Consider the following 16898-nt stretch of genomic DNA (forward strand, 5'->3'; position numbering starts at 1 on the left):
TCGCATGTTTGACTCTTGCATTAGGTAAGAACTCCTCTCCAAAATTCAATTTTCTTGGCTGAGTTCTCATTCCAAATATTCTCCTTAAAAAGTACGGTTTGCTACCAGCACAGTTTGCTTTTTCTATTCTGTTATGACAGCTTTACTCAACCTGAGGTTAATGACGCAAAACTGGAACGACAGAATTTCTGTAAAATAATGACAGTAAGTTTCCCTTGTTCACAGGCTGTTCATTCATACCCTTCCAAGTCAATGACAAAGATTCCATTGATTTTAGCAGTGACAAACTGCTACCCATATGAAACACAGGTTTTGACCCCATCTTTAGAATGCATATATATTCTTGGAGTAACATATTTCTCCACAAAACTTTGGAAAACAGGCTGTAACAAACTACAGAAAGATGTCTGTCTTTACCTCTCTGGGGAAATCACTTCGATGCACAGAAAGACACAAAGACTGTAGGGATTTGCTTATTTGCATATGGAGATGTTTGTCCTCAAATTCAATTCACAAACAAATCACAAATCTAAAAGGAAGTGAAATACCAATGTGATTAATCGTATCTTGTTTATCTCTAGTGCACCCTGGGAACACAGATCAGCACAATATTCCCCTTTGGGCTTCATTCAGCCTCCTTTGAAAAACAATGAAAGATGCCAAAGACTTCAGTGGTGAGTTGAAATTGGACATATGATTTCTGAGATGCAGCTAAGAAGTCAGGACTTCAGGTAGGGTTTGTTTCTTAAATAATTATTTGTACTAAAATAAAATCTTACTTCCACTATATTTAAGCTAAGAACACCTTCAGTATTCAGTCCTGGGAGACACTTTACACTTGATCAGAATAATTCACCTACTCACAAATAAGATGTAGTAGAGAATAATTCTCTGGTCTTTATCAAGAAAAAAGACTAAAACTGCTGCAGACTTTGTAAGTCTGACATAAACATTTATTTGTTTCTTTCAACAGTTTTATTACTTCCTTGTTATTTAACTGCAAGTTTCTTTAACAAAGGGAGCAAATACTAAAGTGCTTTTGTAATAACTGCAAACTTTTAACATTAAATTGGCAGAAACAATCCATTTTTAATAAGTCTGTCTTAGTAACCTTGTATTTTGACCCAAGGTGAAAGGTGAAGATTAAATCTCTTCCACCTTTCTGAATGCAGCTGCTGTGCACACAGACTTTAATTGATGTGAGACTCAGCTTTGTAACCCAAGCCCATCTCCCGCCTGCAGCACTGAAAACGTGCGATTCAAGGCTCAGTTACTGCTGAGAGCAGGGCCCTCTCAGCTGATGGTGTGGACAGGAGAATAAAGTCTTTGTCACTATCTATTCTCCATCAGAGTGACTTTTTTCTTCTTCATAGCTCCAACATTTAGGTCAGGCCTATAATGGTGGCCTCTCAGCAAGCAACGATATAGAGTAAAGCAAACTGAAAACTGAGATGAGCAACCCCTGGGTGAGCAAAGTGGTGATGCTGAGCAGAGACCCACCTGACACACCCTAGGCAACATGTGTGTGAGTTTCTGTGGGGAGAGGGGTTTGGACAGATATGATTCTTTTTACTTTCAATTCTCTTTTGCACCTGACAAAGAGATCTCAAATCTGAATTCCTTCTTTTTCTCCCTAAGTACAAATACCTCTACATTAGGAATAAAGCTGTTGGTCTTGGAATCATGGCAGCTCTAACGAGGTAATTCTTTGGTTTTTTTAACCATAGCCTTGACTGCTTGAACAACATTAGTACTCTGAGTGCTGGCCTAGAAATGTCTCTCTGAAATCAAGGACGAAATCAAGACACAGTAATAAAAACTGGCAAAACAGGTAAGGTTACTCCAGCTTTTTCTAAACTTAAACCACATCTGCTGATATACAAGAGTATCTAAAAGCATTGGGAGCTAATCAAAACCATTTAAAAAGTCTAACTTGAATGTGAATAAACAAGTAGAGACTTGCTGAACTGTGCTGTGCAGTCCTCAGAGGCTTTGGATATTGCCCTGCATGGGGGTCTAGACCCAAATCAGCATCTCTAACACATGGCAACCAAACATGCTTGCTGAGTTTAGATGGAGGACCACTATGTCATGCACATATTGGACTTATCACTTCAAAACGAAATTAAATTGGTTTTTTTATATTTACTGGCAAAGACAAAAGTTGTACAATAATATTTCCACAATACCACATTAATGTTTTAAATAGGAGACTTTAAACTTAAGATGTATTATATATGCATGACATAAACAATCTGCATTGTTTGCACCTGAAAAAGAAAGAATTAAAAAAGACCCAAACGAACCCCAAAACCCCAGAGTAGAACCAAAGAACAGCATGTGCTGCCAGTCTAGTTTTCCAAGTCATATCTTTCTGGAAGGTCAGCTTATTTTAGAGAAACTTGGCTTCTATCACTTCGTGATTTTAATTCCAGCATTTGGCAAAATTTAGTTTTCTAATCTCTGGCTGAGTTCAAAGGTCCAAATTACAAAAGTGAGGACTTTTTCCTACCTCGTGCCAGGGCTAGGTGACAGCAGTGAGTCTGCTCTGGGGTTTCCAGAGCACCTGACTATATGTGTAACTAGAGAGCATCACATTTAAAGGCCACTGTAGTATAAACTATGCTTGACATAGGGGATATTTCTGAAGAGTCTCAAACCACTCCAGTGGTCTCTCATCCCCTGAGACTCCAGACACTTTCACAGAGCAGCATTTCCAGAGGATCACCAAATGTTCTGAGGCTTAGTGTAGGCAGTTTAGAGAGTGACTGCATTTTTTTTCGCCACTGTGAACAGAACCATTTTAATGTGAGAATTACAAGCATTTTAAGATAAATCACTCTCCAATTATGCCTTATTTTACATTATACATCTCAAAAGAGAAAAAATTAAAACTGAACTTCACACCTCTGAGAGTTAAACTCATGAGACAAGATAATGAAGAAGCCTAAGGATGTTGAGCTTTTGCTAAGTGCTGCTGGATTCAGCAACGTTTTTAAGGGCCCTAGGCAATCAGTTTGGTCACTGGCTTTGTTAATACTTGCCTCTTTTTTGGACAGTGGCAGGAACCGTGTCACTTAAGAACCTGAAAGACCTCGGAGAGAGGTCTTTGAAACAGTGATGGAGTGTTTGTAAAACATCATTCCCATGCAGCTGGCAGGTATGTACCAGCACCAGCTTGCAGACACAGCTGGAGCCTGGCCTCTCTCTGCTGTCTGCTGCTAGTTGGATGATCATAATTATGACATCAAAGTTATCGCTCCATGAGAAAATACACTTTGGTTTTTCAAAGGCTGTGGCATTTTGTGCACTACAATTATCCCCCACAGCTTCCTCAGACCTAATTGCCAATCAATACCTGATTTTAGACAGCAGAGATTGGGGGGTTTTTTTTAAGGCAGAAAAATATCTTTCTAAGGGGCTCTGTAAGAAGAGTTATATGAAATATAACTTACTGTATGAGTTGATTCCAAGTGACTTGCTAATTAGGCACCAAGTCATCTGTTAATAGAAGTAATTACAGAGGGTTCAAGGAATCATATTATTAATCACAGCCTGAAATCTGCTATCCTGCAACGTTATGCAATTGGTGATGTACTGTCTACAGAGGCCAGAGATGGAGGTGAAGTGAGTAACGTAGCACCATTAACCTAGTCCTAAATTACCTCCTGAGCCATTACCAGAATCAGCTAGTATCTGAATAAAAGCGAGGAAGAAAAAATAAAAATAAAGTCACTAGGAATATCTCTTATTTTAATATAAAACCTCATTCAGGAAATAGGCTGAGGTTGCAGGGGCATTAATATGTTACTGTGTTGAACTCAGGATCAGAAGGCAGCCAGTTACAGAAAAAGAATTACATACCTATAGGGTATAATATAGTCCATTTGTCAGAGAAGTTTTGCATTTAAAGCCATAGCCCACTACAGTGCTGTTATGTGGCACAAACTAGCTTTATTCAGACCAAAATTTTCAGATCCCTTTTCTTTTCCGAGAGATGTAATATGCTACAGGACAGGATTTAATTCACAAGGGTCCTAAGTAAATGAGGTGCATAAAATCAGAAAGAACCTATTCACTCATTTTTCTCCATTCCTTACACTAAAAGGGCAGCTTGTTGTGTACTCCACAGGGTATCATCTTTAGGGAGGAAAAAATTCTTGAGAAAAAAAAAAAAAAAATTGACCCATCATCTTTTTAGTACAAAAATATTGAATTAAATGAGAAGGTGGGAGTATTTTTACAATTCTACTTGTACTAACTGCAGTAAATTGAGCCTTGACTTAGTTTCCATGGACTTACTCAATTCATTTCTCTTGATTAGGGGTTCCAGCAAGGTTCATCATCAGTTTGTATACGGACACACTATGTTACTGAAGAGAAAAATCCCATATGACTCAAATATAGCTTTCTTATTATACCTGCTCCTCTCTCTGTTTATTTGGCTGAGAAAAAGTGACTTGTTCTTGTACTGCAGATGCTTTTGAGCAGTCCACATCACCTCTGAACACCAAGGGCCAAGGCTGTACCAAAGCACTGGTATAATGAGACAACAGCTGGGAGAGCATTAGTCTTGCTCTCTCCAAACTTCTGAGCCCTTTCTCTGATGAGAATCAGTTTGCTCAACTGCCTGTACACCAGAAGGAAAAGAATTACCAGCAGGTGTACTCTTAACCAGCTTATGACGCTTGCATTTCTCAGAGCAGCAGACCATGCCCAGTCACTTACGTTGTGCACAGCTTACAGACAGGAGTCTCTGGACTTTGCTGTTGACACGTGGTACCTTTGCAACAGCAAGGGCAGGGGATACTGAGAAAAGAAGGAGAGTGCCAAGTGCTGTCCTCACAGTTGCTTCACTACAGCAGCTGGTATGGTCAGGCTGATAGGCTTGGTAGAAGAAGAGACGTCTTTAAGGATTGAGCAATAAACAGGGTGATAAAGTCATTTTGGACAGAGACTTTGAGGTGACATGAAGGCAAGTGTAGAAGAAATTGCCAAGGGGAAGGTTAATTATGCATCTTCAGGAGCTGTTAGTAGGTTTGATAGACTAGAAGCAGAATCTGAGGTCCTTCCAACCCGTTAAACAATGTCTTACCAAGAAGGCCTAATTGAATAAGATTTGAGATTGGTGTTGAAGAAGCTTCTACTGGACCTTACTGCCTCACAGATCCTACGAGGGCTCAAAAGGACTCAAAGGAAGACAACTGCAATCAAGGGCACTTACTAATGATCAGAACAGCACAAGTAGATAATGAGACTTGAGTGGGATTCTCAGATACCTAAGAAACAAAAATGTAAATTTTACTCCATTTTGCAGATTACAGGTTACTTTTGAGGCAGATAGAAACAATCATATACCCTCTTTTCCCAGGAAGAAACAATCCTCACTGAATAAAAAAGGGAGTAAATGTAAAGACCAGATGTTATCCATAAATGTGGCTCTGTATGATTTAAAATCTCTCAGTTTAACCTAATAAAAAACACTTCTTAGAATTTCTTAACCCTGAGATAAAACATGTGTGATACAGAATGTGGAAACTTCCAACCAATAAACATTAATAAATTTCTGGTATATCAAATTCATTTGGCTACATAATTATTTGTCATGCCTTACAGAGGGAAAGATACTCTCTTTATTCATCCCGTGGACCCAGTCCGCAGATTAATTTAATGCTTGTCTCTCAGTGGGAGTTGTCTGTTTAAAGTAGTTTTGAGGGTCTGGGCTACAGCTCTCGGCTCTTCATTGACTTAAAAAATGTGGTGTGGCTGCTTTATGCAGAAAGGGACTTTAACCCAAAACAGCATCTTTGTAAGAGGATTAGAAAAATTCCATTCTTTTAATGACTGGCTAGATGCTTGCTCTCCTTTACTTAATACTCTTTGTTATTCTTAATTATCAACATAAATGCTTTAAACCAGTGTTGTAAATAATCTGTCATTTTATCCAAGTTTTTGTTGAATGGGTCTTTTGAAATGATCTGATTATTGATTTCTTTAGGAGACCATTCAGTTAAATTCCCATGCCTGCCCACATTACAGCCCTTCTGCTGCTTTTGGGAGGTTCCTCTAAGACGCATGGTGGTGAGTTTAGCTTAGCACTAGTCCAGGCAAATCAGGAGCTTTACTGGATGGGAAAGATGTGCTTAGGACTACCAGTAAATGCTGGCACAAAACCTGTTTTTTAAAGTCATTAGCGATACCTAGAAATTTTTGCCACTTTTTTTTTTTTTTGTTCCAAACACTAATGTTTTTGCAGTAGCTTGATAAAGATGAAAACTTTTTCCCTCAAAATCTTGGATACTAATCAACTTCCTTGGATCCTAAGTAACTTAAAACTGGTATTGGACATCAGCAACTAACACAGCTCCTTAAAAAATCCTAGCTGAGGACTAAATTTCACAGCATTACTATAGTCCTATGTTATAGGATAGTGTGTGATAACAGGCCTTTTAAAACAGCCAAGATATATTTTGTAATTTAGAAAATTACTCTGAGGAACCATTTGTCAGTTTAATGAAAATCTGAAACTACAGGTTTGCATAATAGAATTAATTGTAATGGCTCTGCTGGAATGATTTCTTTCAGATGGGTTATTTGAGGGGTTGAAAGAGGGATTTCACAGCTGAAAGAAAGAAAGGATTTATGCTAAGACTCATGTAGGCAAAACACGTTTAAATTTCCTAACACAGTGCCTTTGACTCTGTGGGACTATTGTTTTCACATGTCTTGAGATGCAGGAGATACTTCTATTCACAAGTCTATTCAAGGATACCTTGAAAGAATTCCATGCCCTCCTAATGCAGGTGTTCATCACCCACAGATGGCAAAGGAGTCAGTGCATTTACTTATTACATTGTGACCTTATAGAGTTACAAAGAGTTACACGGGGTTGTGTCACATCCTTGCCAAGACGGAGCTATAGAGTAAGGAGAAAACCTGTTTCTAAGACAGGGGAAAGAGTCAGGTCTCAAAAAGGTGAGAAGGATGCAAAAAAATATTAAAAAAAAATATATATAGCTCAGAGTGACAACATGGTCACCCAGAAAGCTGCCAGGAATCATCAGTCTCTAAATTTAAAACATCTTTTCACAACAGGGGTGGTGAACTTATGGGAGAAAATGAGTCTTGATAATCCCCATGTGTAAGTTTGCTGCTTAAGCCCTCAAATAGCACTGTTATTAGCAGCGCCTTACACCCTTCATTGCTCAATATTAACTTCAGAGCACAATGTATGTGTGTATGGTGGTGGGGGGATTCACAATACTCTGGGCTGGGGCTCCCCCTACCCATATGATGATTCCCCTTCTGTCCTTCAGATAGAAGGTCATTTCTATTTCTCATTTTATTTCTTTCACTGCAGCTGGAATGGGTTTGTCAACCCATTGGTGGGTAACAAAAACATATTCTGACAATTCAAGAACATCCCAGTGCCAGGTCCACATCAACGTCAGGCTGAAAAAGTCTTATGAAACAAATGTTATTATGAAGCACTGAAACAGAAGAGTTCAATTCCATACAGCTTCTGCTCGCACCAGCAACTTCTTGGCCAGTGAGCTGTGCCCGTGACTGGAGAGTGGCACTTAACAGACAGGAACAAATTATATGGACACAGATGCAACAGCACATCTGATGCACTGAGAAAAGGAGCAGGTGTGATGAAGGTCCCAAAGCTCTGACTGAAATTGCAGCAAATAAACAGCTACAGTAGGTAGAGTGACATGTGTAAAGAGCAAGAGGCAGCGCAGTTTGATATCTTTGCCATAAGGGCTAGCTGGGCCAAGTGACAGCTCATATCCTGGCCTCTCACAGCTGCAGTTACCATATTGTACCCATTCTTCCCCTAAAATACTGCTGAGTAGTCAATATGCAAACACTGCTGTTTGGATTCATGGCAAGAAGCAGTTTTTAGTGCAGGGACTACCAAAGGATATTGAAATACAAATTCTGTTATTGTTATGGGACTAATTCCCTACCCCTTGGATTGAAACTTTCTCCATGTTACACAGACTTTGATTATACTATACAAATATATTTTTGGGATGTGCAGTGCTGCTCTCTGGCCTGTTGTAATGAAAGTGCCAATGTGTAAAGTAAGGTGTTTACTTGCCTTCTGCTACTTGGGCTATAATTTTCTCTAGGGGAAAAAAACATTAAATCACATTTCTGAACTAGAAATCTAAAGTGTTATTATGGTTATAGCCATAACAACACTAGAACTATAAGAACTCTAGCCACCTCCACTATATGATTTAAAATAAAAGCATAATTATCATTGTCTTCTGGTAGCTAGGTAGACAATTACGCATTGCACTTGTGCCACTTGTAATTCTACACAATTTGTTCCAAATCTGTTATTTGACAAGTGTAGGAAAGCATGGGCAGTGGCTGGTATGTAAGGGAGTGTCTTGGGAACTGCCATAAGGTAAATAGATGTGAGTCCCTGGCCCAGAGGGCCACGCTGCAGAAGCTGAGCAGTGTTAAACACAGCGTACTTGCCAACCTGCGAGCCACCTGCAACTTCCTCCCTCTGAAGCAAACAGCAGTGCTCAGCAGACCTCAGCTGCATGGAAAGTATATTTATGCCCAAACTGTTTTCCCAGAAGAGCACAAAATACTGATTCGAAGCAGCTTAACAATAAAGCAATGACAATAATAGGACATTATCCTCCTTAGCACAGTTCCGCAGTTAGAGAGTGCACTTTTGGTTCAGCTGCCTTCTATAGGAAAAAAAAGGTTGCCTCTTAGATTACAATTTACGCTGTATTACTTTGTTTATAACATTTCTCCACCCTCCATGCCACCCAGAGTGAAAGAGAGTTCATGACACTTTTGATGTGTATTTTACAAAGAGTGCATTTTAAATAAGCCAGGGAGGTTGACTCAAGATCCTTTAATCCCAGCATATATCTTTGTTAAGGAAACAGAGACCAAACCATTGAAAACCCCAGCCAGAAAACAGGTTTGAGTAAATCCCTCACCCTGAAAAAAAGGAAAAAAAAGCCATCTCAGACCAAATTCAGTGATGTACATTCAGATTCTTTCTGCAAAAACTCCTCAGTGATGACCAAGGGGAGAGTGCCCCTGCCAACAGGGGCTGTGACTCTCCTGCCCCAGCAGCAGCCTGGCACAGCAGACCAGGATGCTGTGCCCTCACAGGTTGGCAGAGCTTTGTGGATGCCTCGGGTTACCTCTCACCTTCCTTCTGTCCCCAACAGGCTCCCAACATGCCACCTCGCAGAGGAGGCCATGGGATCAGCACTAGGTCTGACAGCAGAGCATCCCACACCCCTCAGGCAGCTGTCTGACAGGAAAACTTGCAAAGATGAACAGGTATCTTTGATCAGGACTGACTGAAATTAATTAGCCTGTCCCTCTTCCCTGTTTCTTTGTACTATAATGTTTTTTCACTTAAAGGACACCAATTTTTATGCGTGTAAGTAAGTGCTGCCCTGGGTTGATGTTGACCCTAAGCCCAGGTAAAACAATCCATTTTGGTTACAAATGACCTCCTTTACCTTCACTGACAGCTAAATGTCTGTCTCCTACTCATGAAGTGAAAATGACTGGGCTAATGGGCTGACACTGTTGTGTCTCTACCTGAAGAAGAAGGATTTTTAGAGCCATCACAGAGTCTGGTCCAGTTAAACGCTCCCTAGGACCCCTTGAAATCTCAAAATCTCCTCCTTCTGTATTTTCCTCTATTTTGGAACCATCACTCCCAGGGACGATCAGGGCATAACTGCACAGCAAGCTGAAATGCTTTGAGTCTCCAGTTTAGTTATTCTGCAATGTTTCTTTTTTAAAATAAAGTACCATAAATACTGAAACTAGTAGCAGACAATGCAGGAGAATAAACACCTTCTCATATGAAGGACCACATAAACTTACGTTCAGCTTTGGGAAAAGAGGAGGGTTTTCTCTGTTTGACAAAAATGAAAACAAATTGGTTTGGGGGGAATGAAGAAGAGGAGAATTTCTCACTATTTTTAAACAAACCTCAAAACATTTCAACAGATATATCACTTTACTCATAGAAACGTTTGTTTTCTGTAAAAGGATCCAAAACCAGTTTTACTGTCTTTGATTTGTGATTTTTTTCCCCCGGCATGGGCTTGCTCATTTTTCTCTGAACTATAGTGAAAACACACATCAGTTAAAATAAATATGTCACAAGCCAGAACTGGATCTAGTGATCGAGCACAACAAAACTAACATTTCATAAAAAGGTTTTCAAGCCTTTTTAATAGAGACCATTTCTAAGCAATAACATTTATTTTTTGTTCTTTTATGTCAGCCTGGAAAAAAAAAAAACAACATGGAGAAAACAGTAAAAAAACCAACCAGTATAAAAATATGATAAAATAGATGGTAGAGGAATTTATCCTCTTTTGGAAAATGAGCTAGGCTAAAGTAAACTGCAGTCTCTACAGGCTAAAGTACTTGAATTCCTAGAAATATTTGCATGCCTAGACGTAAGCTCTTACCCTCTGCTCTGGGTTTGGTAATTTTTCCCATCACAAATGATATGCTGCCAAGATAAGATAATACATTTTCAATATAGCTTCTGTGAATTGCTGATTCAATCTTTGATTAATTAAAATGTTTTAGCAATTTAATTTATATTTCACTGGAAATCCAGCTTGCTCTTTTTACATTCTGTTTCTCCTAAGAAATGTCACTGGTTTGGTGTGACTTATCTTTTTTATATCAGGATGCAATTTCTAATGAGTCTTTCTTTCCAGTAACTTTGCATTATCACTATTTTGTGGTTTTCCAGAACTGATGGGAAGTGTTTACAGTAAAGAAATACTACCCACTTAAAGTAGCTTTGTCTGTCTGGAAGTTGTGCACTGTACCATGTTACACTCAACCCCAAAGGTTAGCAAGAGCCAGACTCCTTCAAGAGCCAGGAAACCCAGGAGCAGCTCAGGGTGATGATTTCTGGCACGTTGTCCTCCTGCCAGGTGTGCAGCAGGGAAAAAAGCCATTATAACTTTCTCAGGGTTGCAGATTACTTACTGCCGTTTGCCAGAAACATTTACTAATGGCATCACAGTTTCTCCCATAAACTGAATTAACCTGCCTGCAATGCAGCTTTACAGGAAGGGCTCAGAAATTCCAAACACCAGGAACATACAGTGGGGCAAAGGACGTCAATTTCAAAATGCAGAAACAGCAAAAAGCATGGACCTCAAAAATCTCACCTAGAATAAGATCTTTCATCCCCCTCCCTTCTCAGTCACCGGCTCAACCAGTGGCAGAACATGTACTTGGGGAAAGGCAAGTAAAACCAAAATACCAAAAGTGCCAGAGAGGCTTTTTTAGAGATTGTTCTTCCCTGCTACTAAATAGCCAGTTTTAGGAACAAAGCACAGTGGTGACACCAAGTTGAGGATTTTTGGATCCACATCTGAAACAACAGAAGGAGCCACATAGGGCAGGATAGCTCCATGGAGGAGAAGCAGCAGAGGCAGGGAATGGACTATGTAATTTTGATATTGGAGTGCTTTTTGACAGCCATTTGTACTAAATTGGAATGAATTTCCTCTGATACAGCACTACTGGATGGATGGATCTCTGATAAGCTGGGATGGCTTAAAAAGACTGACAACAAAACTGAAATTATCTGCATCTCTTGCCACAGCACCTGAGTCTTTTCTGCACTTGTAAGCACGTCATGGTCTAGGCTCCAATGTCCCTGGTCTGCTGACCTGTTCTAGGTCACACAGGTCCTATGTGCATTGGACAGCACTGTGTATACACCACCCAGCAGCTGAGAAAATCCTACTGGAAATAGGCCTTTGCAATATCTGACTAGAACCACTCAACACCTGACTCACTGGATCAAGTGTACATCCTCTACCTAGTGATGAAGAAACCCCTCCGCCTTCGATTTCATACAGGGGTTCAATAAACCTCCTTTTGTAGGAAAAAAGTTCCCAAAAGCCCAATACCCAAGACTAAACCCAGAGCTTTCAAAACAGCCCTTACCCAGGAGCATTTGCTTTTCTTCATTATTACTGTGCCTCTACTTTCATCTGGAGGTCTGTGTGTGGCCTTCATCTAAATTCTGCCTTTAAGGATGAAAAATAGAATTTTAAATATTTGTTAGTTAAGGGCCCCCACTGTCTTTTTAAAATATAAATACACATATCCTCTTCAGAAAAATGACAAATTCATGTTTGCATCAATGATTTTCCTTCCTGCTGTGCCCCCTCTCCCCCAGTCCTTCAAGGAATTTTGTCTAAATACTCTCCAAGGGTTTTCCCTGATCTTGGCATGCATATGAATCTCCTATTAGTGTCAGTGAGAGTTATGTCTGCATATTGTAAGAAGAACAGATAGCTAAATAATTCATTAGACCCTACACACAAGTATGTTTTCCTTGATGAACGGTTACGATCAACATTCGTGGAAAGGTCCATTTCTAAATATTTTTAAAAACTAGCCAAGTGTTTCAGTTATTAAGACTCTGCTTACAATGTAAGTGATTTAAAGCAGAGAAGTGTGGGCAGCAGAGATTCCTGAAGATTTTCTATGGCAGCATCAGTTACTGATGCTGACACAGGAAAAATACGGGGGAAAAGGCAATCAATGGGGCTACATTTTTGACTTGACTTAATTCATTAATATTTGAAAACCAGTAAGTCTGGTTTGCCCCAGGGACTGGTAATAGGATACAAGCCTTTCACCTCTAGGTCAGTAGTTCAAAGCCAACTTTGGGCAGTACTGACTGAAAGTCATTACTATCTATCTGAACACTCTTCAAGAGTATATGTAAAATAAGTTGGTGGTCTCTGTTTATTTCTTAATGGCTAAGGCCCTGATTCAGCAAAGCTCTTAAGCATGTATTTAATGAGAAACAGATGTTCAAATCCTTTTGAATTTAAACATCTGAATACAGTTAAGCACGTTCTGAGCAGCCTCACCAGCATGGGCAGGCTGGAGCACACCCAGAGGAAGGTTTGCTAAATGAGACCCTCAGTGTGTCAGTTGTTTGTGCACACACAAATAGAGGGAACAAGAAAGCCAGCCCATTTCCCCTTCCCCAAATAATATTACCCACATGCTGCACTGTATGCTAATAATGGCACAGCAGAAGAATGAGACTATCAGCCACAGAAAAGTTCCCCCTTTCATTCACCCGTACTAATGAGACCAGGTGGGGAAAAAATGTTTGCATTGCCATTATAAAACAGAGTATAAGGCCACAGAACTGTACTGCCTTTCTTGCTCCCCAGCCCATCAGCTTTCACGAGCCTGGAATGTGCTTTAAAAAGGAGTGCAATAGGAACGAGGTATTTACATAACCTTCCTGTTGCTTATTCATGCATGTGCTGTGCTAAAAAATGTGTGCACATATGAATCCAGTCTGGAAGAATGCAAGCCTCATAGCCCAGCTACATGCAGTATTTATCTACAGGTAAAGGCCATTTCTTAAAAGTTAAGGCTTTTCAAGAAGGAGGTGGGGGGAAGTTACTTGGGAATTTAATGATTTGAGTGCTTATTTGTATTTGAAAATCATTAGGAGTGGCATCTGAGTAGAAGTTTTTAAACACTCCTGTTAAAGCCGTCATCTCTCTGCTAGATTAAATACCTTCTAAGATTACCAGTGGATCAGATTTGTTTTGCTTCTTTTAAAGAGAATTGTATTCTGGGACTTTTCCATGGTGTTGCTGCATATTGTCTTGCACGATCAAGGTCAACTGCTGTGAAATTAAAGCTAGTGTTTCAAACCACAGCAAGCTGAGAAAACCACTATTTCAATACCATGACTGTGTGCTAGTAAAGCAAGTAGAATTTCATCAGCTACAAGTGCTGCTCCCTGTCCCTAAAGACCTCTGCAATGGTGTTAGCTGTACAGCCCAGTAAGTCCTCTCACAAAGAAGAGATGGTCCCAGTACTGCTGCCCTTCAGATGAAATCAGTGGAGTGAATTATATCATGGGACTGAGATCAACATCTAGAGCAGCTTTCAGTAAATCTTCTGACAGGTTTTTGCTTGAATTACAAAGAGATAGCCTGCAATCAAATTGGTTCATAATGAAATGATCACGCCCAATTTCCTGAAGCTTAAGCAACAGTTTTCCAAATATCTAATCTCAGAAGATTTCTATCTCACAGCACTTTGGGTAAGGTTTTAATAAACATCCTTTACTAAAATGCATGAAACCTCTGGCCTCTATTAAATTTGCCCATTGCTAGTGGAAAATCAATGTAAAAAGTCATAATAATCAACTCTTTGCCATGACTAAGAACTGTTCAGCCTGCGGGAATTCTCAGAAAACACTTCCTATAGCATGAATGCTCACTCTTCTTCTGGAACAATCAAGAAAGGCTATTCCAAAAACTCCTTCTTCACTCGGTAACAGGATGCTTCATGCTGATCCCTGTTTTGGGACTCTTTAGTGCTTTGTTAAGGCTCTCCAAGACAAGCTCTGAGCTCTTGTGTTTCCAATGACTGTACAGAATTCACCCACTTTTCTCTTTAATCATAAGGTATCTACAGTTTTGATTATGATAACTATATTATTATACAAACATTGTAATTTCAAACTCTGAATGATTTCAAAACAATTTACATTGGCTGGTTTTTGATTGTCTCAAACTCATAAGTTTTTGTTCTTTGCAGCCTGTGATCAACTGCTAACTTTCATAAAAGACTAACACAGCAACTGAACAGAATACAAAGTAAGTGCCTGCCACCCTGGCTGAACTGGGAAACAAATCACTGTTCAGCCAAGAGATGCTACGGCTCTACTCTCATTTTGCACAGCTCTGTGCTAGGAGAGCTCCATAACTTTGTGAACAGAGTTCATGTTTATCTGGGAAGCTACTGCCGTGCTCTCAGGCCAGAACACTGCTTCTGCTCCTTTATCCCAGGGACTTTTTTGTTTTATTCGTCATAGTAACCACAGGAAATTACAAGTACCACCAAGACACACCGATGATAAATAAAGATTTGGAGCTGCCTTTCCTTTCCCTTTCCCGTTTATGGGAGAGCTTTATCTACTATGACAGTAACCACCAGGAGAATCAGCTTCAGTCCAGTCCTCCAGTCCTATATTGTATGTTCAGCTTTCCTGAGAACAAAGAGGAGGTCCTGGTTCATTATTCAAAAATGCTGTGACTAAAACTCAAAATAGAAAAGAAAGCATACCAGTAGGTGCTCAATGAAGGAAACACCTGCTTTTCATTTTCCTGCAGTGTTTAAATGAAGCAAATTAGATAATCCAATTGAGGACAAAACTTTAAATCCTGGTTAAAAATCAGAGCCATGTTATGCTACCTCAGACTGACAAGCAGAGCAAATGCATGTTTGAGTCAATTTAATTTTTGGTGGTTCTTAATTAAGTTTAAGAACTCGAACAGAAAGTATGCTATTACCTTCTACCTGATAGAATTTCTAGTGTCTTGCTGCAAGTGTGTCACACTAAAATGTTTTTATTACTTGCATAACAGAACCACCCCTTACACTAGAGGGGGGACTTGCAGGATAAGGCGTTCTCCTTGAAGGGGTGTGTGGTGTGGGGCAGACCTGCAAGAGACACCCAAGCAGACACCCTGGGAGAGGCACATCCATGGTTCTGGCACACAGTTTGGTCTAACCCGCAGTGATGAGCAATAGCCTGCACTGGCTCAATCCACTGACACACACAAGCAGCTCCTGGCAGGCAAGCAGCTCCCCAGGAACAGGCTTAGTTAATCTACACAGCTCTACACCGTGCCATGGAGACAGCTTGCAGTAAGATATGAGCAAGATCCTTGCCTCAGGGAATTCCAGCATCCTTAAACACTTACAATTGTCTAACAATGCCAAAATACCTCTGAGGTCTCAACTTTTAAAACATGAGCAAGTAAGACAGATAAAGCCCCGGATGAAAATACATTCAAGCACATGCACAGGAGCCAAGAGACTGAAGAACAAAGGAGCCACATTTCCATGACTTCCAAGCCAGTGCACAGACTGCTGGGGCAATCGAGCTCTGATGGTATTTCCTCTGAATTCCATTCAGCCCCTACCCCAAAAGCTGGTCACTAGGCTGGAAGCAGGGACAAGCCATATGCAGGAACTCCTCAGCCTGTGGAGCAACACTGGGGGTCCTGTGCAGCTGGTCCCAGCACTTCTGCAACCACAGAAGTACCATCATAGCCACCAGTGAATTTTTGATTGTCTCAAACTCATAAGTTTTTGTTCTTTGCAGCCTGTGATCAACTGCTAACTTTCATAAAAGACTAACACAGCAACTGAACAGAATACAAAGTAAGTGTTTTAGCCACCAGTGAATTAACACAGCAGCTGGACCCCTTGTTTCCCCAGCAGTTTGCCCCCACAAGCCATAAGAGGTCCTGCAGTCCCCATGGCTCTAGGATTTGCAGTGATGAGGGCAGGCAGGGAGGTGGCTGAAGCCCTGCACAGCCAGAGGCTGATGCCACTTCCTCAGCAATGGAGGAGAAAGGGGCAGACTGAAGCACAGCACCATGGATTGGTGCAAACTGCACAGAAACCTCAATTCTCAGGGGCTGGATGCTGCAGAGTACGAAAGTTGCACATTGGTGGGCTAATCTTTTACTGTTCAGTGATGCAGTTTAATGTTCTCTGTGTTTTCCTTTTGTGCTAAGTGGGGATGGGGGAAAAAATTAGTTTGACTTCAGAGATGTGCATTTTTCATGTTTTGGAGGGGACATTCCAAACTGGAAAATTTCCAACTAAAAAGAAAAATATATGTGCATCAGTAGTTCTCCTTCCCCTTCCTCATAAAATTTGGACCATTTTCAAATTTATAAAGAAATGTGGAAAAGATTTAAATATGAGCAGTTTTGCCTTTTCACTAGGAATATCTTGAATGACATTAGCTGGGAATAACGCAGGTCTGTGTGTTTTTCTTGGAAAGCCAA

At 40.3% G+C, this 16898-nt stretch overlaps 2 long non-coding RNA genes across 8 annotated transcripts in view; one reads left to right on the plus strand and one right to left on the minus strand.

Moving 5' to 3' along the window:
* The window catches only part of LOC125323081, a 317884-nt gene that overhangs the window by 62641 nt on the left and 238345 nt on the right, over window positions 1-16898 (minus strand). The gene's annotated exons all lie outside the window — the stretch shown is intronic.
* LOC125323084 lies at window positions 1402-16159 on the plus strand. The gene is made up of 3 exons (XR_007202365.1): window positions 1402-1525; window positions 1728-1831; window positions 14632-16159. It is a non-coding gene; the product is annotated as an uncharacterized LOC125323084 (long non-coding RNA).

Source organism: Corvus hawaiiensis, chromosome 3, assembly GCF_020740725.1.
Source record: "Corvus hawaiiensis isolate bCorHaw1 chromosome 3, bCorHaw1.pri.cur, whole genome shotgun sequence".
Taxonomy (NCBI): Eukaryota; Metazoa; Chordata; class Aves; order Passeriformes; family Corvidae; genus Corvus; species Corvus hawaiiensis.